The sequence below is a fragment of the Triticum dicoccoides genome, chromosome 7B (assembly GCF_002162155.2).
Source record: "Triticum dicoccoides isolate Atlit2015 ecotype Zavitan chromosome 7B, WEW_v2.0, whole genome shotgun sequence".
NCBI lineage: Eukaryota > Viridiplantae > Streptophyta > Magnoliopsida > Poales > Poaceae > Triticum > Triticum dicoccoides.
Genome location: NC_041393.1, coordinates 459,207,027 through 459,221,364, shown reverse-complemented (window position 1 = coordinate 459,221,364; position 14,338 = coordinate 459,207,027).

Sequence of the window (14,338 nt, the reverse complement as noted above, 5' to 3'; positions counted from 1 at the left end):
TTGATGTGGCACATGCCTAAACTATAAAGTCCGCACACAGAGCGAGATTCATGAAGCATACTACATATCATGGCCCCCTTCCCCCTCTTCGACGCATACTATATGCTCCTACCATAATACAACCCAAAAAGAATCCTCCTTGATAGTGAAATCAATTAACCTCTCCCGATGTAGGTCAAAGTGATGCATGCATCAATGATGGCCTCGCGGGCCCACAGATGGAATTGTCACATGTGAGTGTCCTAGGATAACCACCGCATGCATGCATGTGGTCCAAAGAGGTGTTGTGTGATGTTTGAATAGCCAATTTCACAACTTTGATGTGGCACGTGCCTCACAAACCGAAAAGTCCTGAGACTGAGTGAGGTGTACTTGTTCACGATGCGCACGTATAGTATATATCTAGTCCCCTCCCACCTCTTTGATGCGTACTATATACTCCCACAATAACACAAACAAAAAAGATTCTACCTTGCTGGTCAAATTATTCTCTCTGCCGACTGTTGGTCAAAGTGATGGACGACGACCTCGCAGGCCCATAGAAAGCATCACACGTGAGTATCAAGCGTCATGTAGGACAACCATCGACTGCATGTGGCCAAAACATGTATGTATGGAAGAGTTGTGTAATGTTTTAAATAACGAATTCAAGACTCTGATGTTGCACCTGCCTCACAAAACGGCCAACCCACATGGTGGCTCACGACTCGTAGTGTACTGCCAGCCACCCCCAATCCCAAACGCGCGCACGCACACACACACACACACACACACACACACACATACACACACACACCGTGAATCCACCGCAACTACGATGCATGTTAAATTATCCTGCGGTGAACATATGTTACCAAAGGAGGGACGTTTTAATTTTGAAAAAAAAGATCATTAAGACGTTTTAGTATATTGATTGATTTTCTAGGGGTATAATGTGCAAAAATCAAATTTAAGCTACATGCACACGTGACAGTGCACCTAAATGGATTGCAAAAACACATGTGTCTCAGTGGGTGAATGTTTACTCCTCGTGCAAGAAATTTCAAACATTGAGAATCTTGATTTTTAAATTCTAGTACATCCAAAACGTATTTGAAATTCATGAAACTTATCGTGTTGTCATATGGACACCAGTACAAAGTGGCATTATGCTTTTTTGTCAAATTTGACACCAATTTTGATGTAATCTTTATCTTCTTACAAATGGGAGATTATTAATAATTGGGAACCAATATCGCAAACAGATTATTTATTCGAATCGTGAGTGTTAGACCAACAATGGATAAGTGCCATGCTTCAGTTAAGCAATAAAGTGGCAGCATTAATCATCCAAATAGAAAAAGAATAGACGTGCCACCACGCAACCCGTGTGTCGTGCGAGCAGGCGTGAGTTGACGGGACGCATGCAAGCAGTTCGCCATGTAGACAGATCGGGAGGCATGCGTGCAGGTGTGTGAATTGGCGGGAGGCATGCTCGCTGCACAGTGTCATCGGGAGGCGTGCGAGTAGCTGTGTGAAACGACGGTAGGCATGCCAGCAGTCCGGTGCGCAGGCTCCCCGGGAGGCGAGCCAGCGGTTTGACCGCCGCCCGCCTCTCTCCTACTACTCCATATTAATGGCGCGCCCGAGCGGTCGCACCCCCCATCCTCGCTACACACACGATCCTCTCTCTTCGCTTGCATCCTGGACACCGCTCTTAGTCCTTAAAGCCGTCAGTGTATGAGGATGTCGCTAAAGCGCCCCATCGGAGGGAGTGGCAATGTCGGGGCTGCTGAAGCACCGAAGCACGGCGTGGAGATGGAGACAGAGGTTGCCGTCACCACCGGCGAGGTATCGCTGCACCCTGACATCGTCGACGGCATCGTGCTTCCACAGCCGGAGGTGGAGGTCCACGCCGACTCCAGTGGTGAATCGGGCGATGACCCCGCCGATGACTCTGATGACCACTCCGGCGATGACTCCGATGACGACGGACAACAGCTTAGTCATCTATACCCATTATGTGTCAAATAGATCCTAGGCTTTCCCTGGTTACTCATGCCTCCCCCTTTTTGGAATAGAAATCATCTGGTTATGTTCTCCCAATCCATGAAATCTGAGTAAGTTTCGTTAGATCCGTGTAGTATATTGATTGTTTGAATGGTACAAGTGATAAGTGATTAGTTGTTTCATCCGTGCAAATGATTTCTACTAGTAATACGACTAGGATTAGTGTTCGTGCTAATAATTCCTAGCTAGGACTTGACAATTGATTTTGATTGACCTACATATATGTTTGTGCCACTAAGATTGGCCTGTACATAGACGATTGTGCTTAAAAATCAAACCATAATCTCTAGATATGTATAAAAAATAGCCATAAATTCCTAATCCTACTTCATGGCATGTAACACATTGATTTGATGCCAAATTTTGGCAACTGCCAAATTTTCGCTAGAGATTAGTTTGTAAACATTAATTTGAGGCCACATTTTTTACTATTTGTATAGGTGTTGTCTGATGATGTGGACAACGAGGATGAAGATGGCCAGAGGAGGTACAAGAGGCAAATCTTGAGGGAGCTTTATGTGGGAATGCATAACAGGCGTATTAGGGCCTGGAACGGTGGCTATGGATGCCCATTTTGTAACCAAAAGCTTCATGACGTGTATGAAAGTGTTCTGGCGCATGTAAGAGCACAAGCCATTGTCTCCTTCAAGCAGAAGTATTCTCGCAGGGTGGCGCATGTCGCGTATGCCGAGTACCTGGAGAAGCTTCGGGATCGTGCCGACAGATGAGATGAGATGTGGAATCAAACTATGTACGCTTGAGTATGCTTAATGACGGTTGAACTATGCTTGTGTACACTTATTATCTATGTCTGAATATGTTTAACCTATGTTTATTTATGTCTAAATGTGGGATATGGATGCAATCAGTTCGGTTGATGGAATCTACCTCCGTCCTAGTTTATTGGTCCCCTTTGTTAAATTTTGACCAAAGATTTAACTGACAAAATGTTAGTGCAGGTCAACATTTGTTAGTTAAATATTTGGTCAAAATTTGGTACAAATTACAAAGGGGACCAATAAACCAGGACGTAGGTAGTACATCAATCACACACGGTTCACAAAATTGGAACCATGTGCAATTACTTTCGTTTTCCCTGTTACGTCAATCACACACGGTTGCCTCTAGCAAACCGTTGCCTCCGAAACTCTTTGTGGGACAGAAAACACTCACCACCCAATTCAACAAAGAAAAAAGAAAACCCTCACCATCCCCACGTCACAAAAAACCTGCACAAGCTCCAATGCATCTATGCATGGCACCGCCTATCGCGGTGTCAACCACTTAGCTTGACGTCTGTTGCCGCCGCCAGGCTGCCGGCAAACCCCACCGCATTTTGCCACTTGCGCTTGCCGCCGCCTATCGCCATCGACTTTCTCGACGCTGCTCGTGGTCGACCCAGCTTCGCCTGGTTGGGGAATCCACCGTATTGAGGGTTTTTTCTCATGGACAATAAGGTAACTAATTTAATGAGATATTATCTCATCTCTTATCCCAGTTCATCTGCCTCCTTTAATCACCCGGTCAAAATCACCATGAATTCATTTTTATTCGAGCTCATTTGAGGGTTTTCTTTCATTCATATAGTGTACAGTGCGTGGACACATCAGGACTTTGCGCCCTCCGCCAGACATCCATGGAGTTCCATCTCACCGTACGAGATGACTTGAGGATGTGCATGGTATGTTCAATCTCACCCTTAATCGGTTGGCATGGCCTACTTTCCTGAACATATACTAAATATTGCTACATTTGGATAAAAGGTGCCACATGCACCATATATGTCAAAGGGGATTTTTTCCCTCTTATTTCTATATTAGGCAAATTAATGATGTATTGTTATTTCAGTTACTCTTATATTTCCATGATATCATGTTTACCCTATCTGTTTAATTATAGATTTTTGTCCTTTGATTTCAAATGTTGTACAGTTCTTTCAATTTGGGCCCATATTTGCATGTTACCATGCTTTCTTTAACAATCCTACCATTTTCTGCAGCACGTCCCTTGCTATGCAACAGAATCTCTAGTACACAATCTTTTCCTTTACATAAATCAAGACTGCAGGGATGTCATACTGAACCCAAACCATGGATTTATAGTCGTTGCTACTGTAAAACTTGATGAACATGGTGACTCCTATTTTGGCACTGGCCTTTGGAAAGAAATTTCTAAGTTTTATGTACTGAAAGCTGGCACTAAAATTGCACTGCACATAAAAGAGCCTGGTCATGAGATATATGCTAACTTCCCCGACGATATCATCCGTCCAGATTTTGTTCGAAGTATTCTTTTAAAGTATCTGCATGTTGACTTACCCAGTAATATCAAATGAATTGTGTGGTATTTAAGCAACCAATTGTTATTCCATTTTCTTACTCTATTCCTACCTACTAACTTTTAGTTACCAATACACTTTTCTATTGCCCTGTTTTAACTAAATATTCCCTGTACTCCCACTTCTACCAGAAAGTGCCGCTGACAAGGAGACACCAGAGGTGGAGAACGAGGCTGCCAACAAGAGGAGGTAGGTCGAGCAAGAACCGCAAGCGACTCCAGCAGGCCTAGACTTCATCAGCAGCCTCCCCGATGATATGTTGACAGTCATAATCTCCCTCCTCCCAATCAAACATGGGGCACGGACAACCGTCCTTTCCTGGCGGTGGTGCCCTTATGGAACTCCACCCCTCTTGACTTCATCGACACCCATGAGCTCTACCATGGCTATCACAAAAGGTTGGATGTGTTCTCCAAGATCCTTGGCAGTCACCCTAGCCTGAGCAGAGGCCTTAGCATGGGCAAGTTCCATTCCAATGGCAAGGACCGAGCCAAGCTTGACGACTGGTTTTGATCCCCCACCCTAGATCAGCTTGAGGAGCTCACTTTTGATGATGGGCATATGCGCTTGTTGTCAACGTTCGCGCTCCGCCTCGCGCCCATGCTGCGTCGCCAAGTTAAGGAACTGCCACCCCCCCTTAATGACGCGCTCGCTCTTATTCTACCACAATTGAAGCACCTCGAGCTCGTTGTCGTCTGCCTCCCAAATAGTGACATGGAGCGCCTGCTCCGTGGTTGTACTGCACTCGAGTACCGTCATCTTCAGGCGATCAATGAGTTGAGTAGCTTCCACATCACCTCCATGAGTCTCCGGACTATTTATGTGTGTTGTTGGTGCGGCAAGAAGACATCACAAGATGTGTACCACGGTATTGTCATTGAGGACATACCTTCACTTGAGAGATTACTTGTAGTTGATCAATAAGGTTCAACAAGAATCAATGTCATTTCTATGCTGAAAATTGACAGTGGTGGGCTACTTGTCTGACAAATATCCGAACTTGTTATTGGATCCACGCCCGTTCAGGTCCAACAACCGCCTGCTACCTCTACTTATAGAAATTAACATTATTTCTAATTTTGAACATGTATGTTCGTCTATCATCCAAAAAATGATTCTGACAAGCTTGACCCCGAAACTGCGCACAGTGAAGGTCTTGGCACTAGAATCTATCGGCCCCAACCTGGAGCAAGTTGTTAGTTTCTTGAGATGCTTTCCGTGCATGGAGAAGCTATATATCAAGGTGATGTTCCTTTCCTGTTAAATGTTAACCATAAGGGAGTTCAATATGTGACACCTTTTTCCAAGTTTACAATGATAATGTACTATGATTTCTTAAGGATTTTTTGGAGGATTTCAGTACATACTTGTCCCCCCCATATTGGTTGCTTGATCCATATGGTTACAATCCATAAGCATTTCTCCTTTCAATTCATTTGTACTAGTTTTCTTAGGGAACCTTTCATCCACTCCAACCTCTTGTGAAGAAGGCTAATTTTTTTAGATTGTAATCAAATGCCCATGTTAATCATGTCGACGTCAGATCGAAGATGGCATGTTAGTGCATTTTACAAATCCTGCGAAGCAAATAGGCCTGTAGTAATGTTAAAAACTGCATGTAGGCACTAACATGTTTTCTTATTTTGCACATAAGATTAGGCCCGGTGGTGGATAATGTGATATAATATAACAATCACATCGAATGCCTAGATCTGCATCTCTCAGAAATTGCTTTGAACTCCTACTGAGGGACCTTACCGGAGATTATATTCGCCAGGTTCTTTGTTGTCAGAGCAAGGGTATTGAAGGTAATGTGGTTTGCCCTACATTTATTTTGCAAAAATGAATGGTTTGTTGATCAGCGTCGGCGGCTGCGGTAGAATGGAATAGGCTCCAAAAATGCTGAATTTCATTTTGGAACTTCAGATGACAGAGTAATCGGAAGTCACCGTGTCGACCCCATACATGACTTCTCAGTGGCTGGCCCCTTTGCAAAAATTATGAGGTTTAAAAACCAAACTTACAAGTGGTAATATTAGTTTGAACCTCTCCGATATCCATGTTTAGTGGATCAGCGTGAGTGTTTGCAGCTGATGAACTGAATTTCATTCCTAGTATCAGTTTGAAGCTTGTAATTTTCGAATTTGAGCCATATAACTCTGGAATTTGAACCTTGTAATATTCCGAGCTTTTGTGGTACAATCATTGAAATGGCATCGTATGAGACTCGTATATTGGTAGCACTATTTTGACCTTAATATGCAATGGACTTAGATTTTATTAACCATTCTCGAATTTGTTTACCTGGTCGATCTCATAACACACAATCTGTATAGCCAACTCGACTGGGTTTTTCGACATTATTGCACATAGTTGGTTTCTTCAACTGTGCACCCTGTAGAGCGTAGAATTAATTATCGCCCTCGAGTGTCCATCATCACCCTTCTGTGTAACTTTGACCTCATCGCCCACGGGTGAACTTATGACCGAAGTCATTCCACACATTTGTTTTTATAAAGCATTTTGCCAATAAACACCCACGATTTGTCCCTCTTCACTACAAAAAAAAGACACATCCGTGACATTTTGGGTCGAACGAAAAAAAATTATGTCATACTTATGACACTTCTATGATGATAATTGTGACAAAACCCGGTATCATCATAGATGTGGTGGGGTCCTACTTCTATGACAAAAAATCAGGACAGAAAATGGGCTTTCATCCTAGGCGGGCCGGAGACGCAGCTGCATGACATTCTTTGGGCCGTCCATGACAGAAAAAACCGTGGTAGAAGCGAGGGCGAGGAAAATATCAGGGTGTTCCCGGTTACGGTGGGTGGTCGGGGCCGAGCGATGCGCGTTTTTCTCTCATACACACACGTGCGTGGGTGCGAGGCGTTGGGCTCTAACTGAATCCGAGCGAGGCATTGGGCTCTAACAGAACCCGAGCGATTGCACTGTAGGCTACACGTTACTAAACCCAAGCGATCAATCGATGGCTGTTATCTGAACCTGATCAAGCGATTCCTTTGCTACTGCTGCTCACTGAAGCCGATCGATGCTTCCTCTGGATGAACAGTGAGCGTTGCTGGGGGAGGGGGTGGATGAATAGTTCCCGGTGGGGGTGGATGAACAGGACCCCATGATGTTGCCTCTGGATGAACAGGACCCCGATCAATCGAGCCGGTTGGGGCTAGATGAACAGGACCCCGTGGAGGGAAGGATGAACAGGACCACCCCGCGGAGGGCTGGATGAACAGTAGATGGTGGAGGGCTGGATGAACAGTAGCCCGTGGAGGGATGGTTGAATAGGAGCCCATGGAGAGGGCTGGTTGAACAATAGCTGGTGGAGTAGCGTGCGGTGGAGGCTGGATGAACAGGAGCCCGTGGATGAACAGTCGCAGGTGGAGGCTGGAGGAGGTCGACGGTGGATGAACAGTAGCCCGTGGACGCTGGAGGGGGTCGATGGTGGAGATGAACAGTATCCCGTGGAGTCCCATTTTACAGTACGCCACACCCCTCCCAATGAACAGGACCCCCGTTTCGACCGTAGCACTCCAACACAAGTCTGTTTCCTCCGTTTTGCGGTACGCCACACCCCTCCCGATTAACAAGACCCCCATTTCGACCGTAGGAGGTCCGTTTCCTCCATTTTGCGGTACGCCAGACCCCTCCCGATGAACAGGGTCCCGTTTCGAACGTGGCTGGTCGAACACAAGGCCATTTCCTCCGTTCTGCGGTACGCCAGGCCTCGTTTCCATCGGTTGTTCTATCCAAGCCGGTTGGCTCCCACGCGTTCCTTTGCCTCCTGATGAAAACAACGCATTCCATTGCCTCCCCATGAACACGAGAAGACGCAGTTTCTCCATTCCGACCCAGCCATGTACAGGAGCCTGGCCATACGTATGCGCGAGTAGGCGTTCGAGACCCCGCCCGTATATACGTGCGTGGTCGTATTTACTTTCTTGCACCCTGGCCGCTGTACGTACGTGTACATGCTATGTGCGCGCCTCTACTACGACACGTGCGTGCCTCTACATCAACCAGTATGTACGTATACGTTCGCGGCCAGAATGACAATGCTACGTACGCTTCGACCAGGTGGGTCCCGACTGTCAGGCACTTCCTTGCGTGCGAAGATGTAGCTGGTGGGTCCCAGCAGTCAGGGGGGCGAATCATTTTTTTGCCCGGACGCACTTCCTTGCGTGCGAAGATGTAGCTGGTGGGTCCCAACAGTCAGGGGGAAATGTTTTTTCGCGAAATATGGTGGCCTGTCCGGTGGGTCCCCGCTGTCAGGTGGAGGAATAATTATTTTGCGCGTAATAAGGAGGCACTTCCTTGCTGCGGCCATGGACCCAGCTGTCAGCCTCTCCACGTACAGTCCACGTCCGATGGAAGCCATTCTTTGACCACGTTGACCACGCCGCGCCGAGAGGGCGGTGGACGGCGATGAAGCCTAGGAAGGGGACGACGCGGAGCCGTGGAAGACATGGCAGTGGATGCCCACACGTAGAGGAGTATGAGGGTTCACTGGTTCACTGTGGTGTGAGGCTGCCATCACCGCAGAATAATAGGGGGTGTGGGTGAGTAGAGGGATGGCCTGGCCAGCGGTGGGAGTAGTAGGGGCGGTGAGGCCTCCGCCGCATCACAGCTGGGCACGGGAGGCAGGAGCACGAGGCACCACCGACGCTGGTTTGGGCGGCTGGAGCAAGAAGACCAGAGGTTGAAGAAGCACTACGACCGTTGGATGGACATCATACGGTCACTGGAGCTAGAATCGTGCATATTGACTAAGTTGACAAAGCCCGCCGTCCCCGTCAACTTAGTAGGCCCACAAGTCAGCCTGCCACTATACTAGGTCCCAGCTAGCAGGGGAGTATTCATCTTTTTGTGCTTAATAAGGAGGCACTTTCTTGCGTGCGAAGATATAGCTGGTGGGTCCAAGCTGTCAGCTGCGGTAATGTTTTTTTCGCAAAATACAGAGGCCCTTTCGGTGGGTCCCAGATGTCAGGTGGAGGAATCATTATTTTGTGCGTAATAAGGAGGCATTTCCTTGCATGCGGCCGTGGACCCAACTGTCGGCCTCTCCACGTATAGTCCACTTCAGCTGCATGTCGGTTGTTGACCATGTTGACCAGGCCGCGCCGAGAGCATCAGGGCGGTGGACGACGGTGAGGCCTAGGAAGGGAACGACACGGAGGCAGAGAAGACTCAGCAGTTGTTTCCCACGCGGAGGGGAGTACGACTGTACGAGGGTTTACTGGTTCGTCTGGCGTCGCAGGAGAATAACAACAGGTGTGGGTGAGTAGAGGGATGGCTAGGCCAGCGATGGGAGTATGGTGGGGCGGTGAGGCATGCGCAGCAGCATAGCCGGCCGCGTGAAGGAGGGAGCAGGCAGTCCCACCGGCGCTTGTTAGAGCGGCTGGAGCAGGAAGAGCAGAGATTGAAGAAGCACGACGGCCGTTGGATGGAAATCCAACAGTCACTGCTTTCGCGTCAACCTGTTTTTAGGAAAGCCTCAAATGTGTGGAAAACAGCATACAGCCCATCTGCCATTATTTCTAATATTTTACAGCCCATTTGCTAATTCTTAAGGTTTTTTTGGAGCCCGTATTCTTTTTCTTAGCATTACAGCCCATATTGTGGCCACGGTTAAAAAATTATATGAAATTTTGCATATTTCGGTGCGGCCCAAACTGTTTTTAATCCCGAAATTTCAAGTCACATTCAAACTGATTTTAAAAATAAATGTATATCAATATAAAATCCAACAAATTGTCCCCGCATAAAAATCAATGCAATTTAAAATCTCAAAATGAAAAAAAGAAATTTGAAACTAATTACCGGTTTGATGTGTTTTAAAAATGTACGGCCCATTTCTCATTACTGATAGGCCATTTTCTCGGCCAGCCGAATGAAGCTCTCCTCCTCTTGAAAGATTTGTAGCCCAATAGGCCTGACAAAGTGACTTACTTGGCAAATCACAAAAAACTAGGCTGTGGCCGTGGACCCAGCTTTCAGCCTCTCCACATACGGTACTCTTCCGATGGAAGTCGGTCGTTGACCACATTGACCACGCCGTGCCGAGAGGACCAAGGCGGTGGACGACGGTGAGGCCTAGGAAGGGGACGACACGGAGCCGGGGAAGATGCGGCAGTGGATGCCCACGCGGAGAGGAGTTCGAGGGTTCACTGGTTCGGCTGCGGCGTGAGGCTGCCATCGCCGCAGAATAACAGGGGGTGTGGGTGAGTAGAGGGATGCCCTAGCCAGCGGTGGGAGTAGTAGGGGGCGGTGAGGCCTCCGCGGCATCACAGCTGGCCACGAGAGGAAGGAGTACGCGACACAACCGGTGCTGTTTTGGGCGGCTGGAGCAAGAAGACCAGAGGTTAAAGAAGCACTATGGTCGTTGGATGGACATCGTACGTTCACTAGAGCTAGAATCGTTCATGTTGACTAAATTGACAAAGCCCTCCGTCCCCGTCAACTTAGTAGGCCCACAAGTCAGCCACCCACTATGGCGGGTGTGGGGTGGGACTACACTCGACAGAGAATAACAGGAGGTGCGGAGTGGAGGGATGGCCTGGCCGTCGGCAGGGTAGCGTTTCGCTGAGGAGCGCAAAACAACGCCGCTGGACGCCGAAGGCTAGAGCAGGCGGTCCCGGCAGCGCTGGGGGAAGAAGACGAGAGATTGAAGAAGAATGTCGGCCATTGGATGTAAATCCAACGCCTTCTTAGGCTTCGACCTACTGGCCCACATGTCAGCCAGTCCATTTGTTTTTTAGTCCATTTGGTGGGCTGGGTGAAACAATGATGTAGCATCTATGCAGCCCGTTTATATATATGGTAGAATTTAAAGCCCATTTGCATTTTTCTCGAAATCCGCGGAATTGCTGGGCTGGGTGAAAATTTCATGTTGGGCTAGACGGAGAAATGTTATAAAAACATAAACACATGATTGCACATCGTCACCTAAAAAAACATGATTGCACGTCTGTTACTGCATTGGTCAGTAAAATCTTTGCAAGCTTATGTACGCAATCACTAGGAATTAACTTGCCAAGTTATATATAAACAATTATTATTATTATTTTGTAAGAACTTTCAACTTATGAAATAAAATATCATTTAAATTTGATGAGTTACTAGTACGTGGGGTATTATTATTTTTTAGGCAAGACGTGGGACAGTTGAGTTGGTTCTACGGAAAAGTACTGGGAGAAAACTCAGTTTACATCAAAAAAGAAAGTGGGAGAAAATTCAGATATAGGATTAATGAAAACAAAAAATAGAACTGAGTTGTGCGTCGTCTTGAAAAAAGAAACATAAGTTGGGCTGCTGATGTTATAGACAAGCTAGGTTGGGAGGCCCAGAGGCCGCTTGATACCTGCTGGATCCAAAAAATGTTGAAACATGTCGTGGGCTGCCCATGTTAAACAACAAAACCTTGGCCATGGACCTGGTGGGCCCGGGACTATCAGCCTCTCGACGAACAGTTGTCTCCCAATTCCTCTTGTTTTGCTGACCATGTTGGGAACGACAGACGGCGGCGTCACGGCTAGAGCACCAAGGCGGAGGACGACGTCGAGACCTCAGACCGAACGAACCAGAGCGGGAGAAGACGTAGGCGGAGGGGAGTACGAGGGTTGACTTGTTCGGGTGTAGGGTGGGCCGATGGAGCTATCGCCTCTGGACAATGTGTGGTAGTAGAGGGATGGCCTAGCCAACGCCATAGGCTATGATGGCCAACCGCTGTATAGGAAGAGGATGAAAGATTGAACAAAATAAAGATATACAAATGGATAGGTGGTTGGTCCCATATGTCTGTGTACAAGACTTGCTGGGTCCACCCGAGGAGGGGAATATGTTGGGAGGAAGGAGATTCAAAGCATGGCAGCCGAGTGAACTAGTTTTTTTTAACGGACAAGTGAACTAGTTACATACATAAGCAAATAGCCACTAAAAAAAGCAAACAGGTTAATGGGTTCTTAAAAGAAATATTCTCGGACAAAACAAATAATTACGACACATAGGCTAATGCATGAAACACTCAGATGATAAAGGTGCTTATAAACAGGTAAAGTACAACATCTAGACCTTCCTGGCACGCTTGATTATGACGTTGCGGCTGTCCGTGTACTCGTCGGTTACGGGAAGTAGACACGCCCTCATGTCCAAGATCTGCCTGTACATGTCGTAGCATGTGTATGCGTCCTTGGCCGCGTAGATTATGTAGGCTAGATTCAGAGGTACCTCCCACATGTTCAGGTCCTTGGTATCATTGTCTTCTTTCATGTTGGCGTATCAGGGGTCGATGATGGTCTCGGCGAGGTCTACCATGGAGTCCTTCTCCTACCTGTTGCTGATGATCTTGTATTGCTTTTGGATGTCGACAAGCTTGTTGCACCAGATGGATGAATCGTCGCGTTCTTCCTTCTCTCCACCGTAGCAAAGGTGCAGTCGGCACTGCTGATGAAACGGGTGAATGCTCCAGAACCTCTGATGGCCCTACAGAAGTGGTAGATGAGAACCTCGTCCCGCACACATACCTGGGCGATGGTGATCCGCTGGTCCCTATCAGGAGACGAATGGATGGGCACGAGGTCTAGTCCTGCAACCTTGTGCTTTCTCGTCCTGTAGGTACTGCTTGAACTTGGCAAGGCAGAGCTTCACCGAGGCCGGATCGTTGGTGTGCATCACATTCAACTTGGTGCACCCATAGGACTGAATGGAGAACTCAAAGGGGAACTCCTTGTTGAAGTCCATATCTAGCAGGCTCACCCCTCGGATCTCCATTGGAGTCTCTTCAAGTGAACGAGTGTGTAGGCGGCGGCAGCGGTTCGTTTTTCAGCTCTTGGGGAACTGGATTCAACAGTAAAATGAGTGTGTACATGCAACAACAGTTACTACCCCTCCCTCATCTGCTGCACGCTTGGTAGAAGATGCACCGTCAGCGCATTCAAACGCCTCCATTAAGAAACCTACTTCGGCCACACATCGGTTCACGAGCGGGTCTGTATTGGTACTGTAATAACAGGAGTTAGTGGTCACTTTACTTAAATTTAATTAGCTTTAATAGAAATTTATACTTAAAACAAGAAATGCATTGGATCATTCTATCAGTGCCACGGGATCAACATGCACAACAATTAGAATTATTATTCTCAGGACGCACACGATCATCACATTTGTCGCACTTTCACAAAGATAATACTACCAAGTTTGAACTGTTTGTTATGGTTGTTGTCCTCTGCATCATCATGCCGTGTTTCCCAGCTTGCAAGATTCAGAACCAACAAATAAGATCTAAATAATAAGTACAACAAAGATGCCTACACATCTCATTGTTTCCCAGCTTGCAAGATTCAGAACCAACAAATAAGATCCAAATAATAAGTACAACAAAGATGCCTACACATCTCATTGATTCCCAGCTTGCAAGATTCAGAACCAACAAATAAGATTAAAATAATAAGTACACAAAGATGCCTACACATCTCATTGATTCCCAGCTTGCAAGATTCAGAACCAACCCATTAGAGCCTTTTGATAAAGTGAATATCGGGATTAAATCCATCTTGGCTAGCCATGTCATACAATCGAAGAACTTGGTGAATGCTCTTGACCGTCACAACATCTGTAGTTGAGTATTCCTGTTTGCACAGCACAAACAAGAAGAGCATGATTTCACTTTAATAGTGGCCTCCTTGAACTCAACCTGCAGCTCCACTCGGATGAGGTCAACCTCCAGCTCCATGATTCAATTCATGCGCCTTTTTCTGCAGTTCACCTGAAATGAAGCAAAGATTGCATCATTCAGCTAGCAAGAAGTACTTGCTCTTGTGAGCTGACATGTTCTTCTTTAGTAGTTGCACTAAGATTGAGGAACATTAAGGTTGGTTGTCCGACTCATGTAAGGTGCAACTATAATGTTCTTATCCTTTTGTGCAGTTC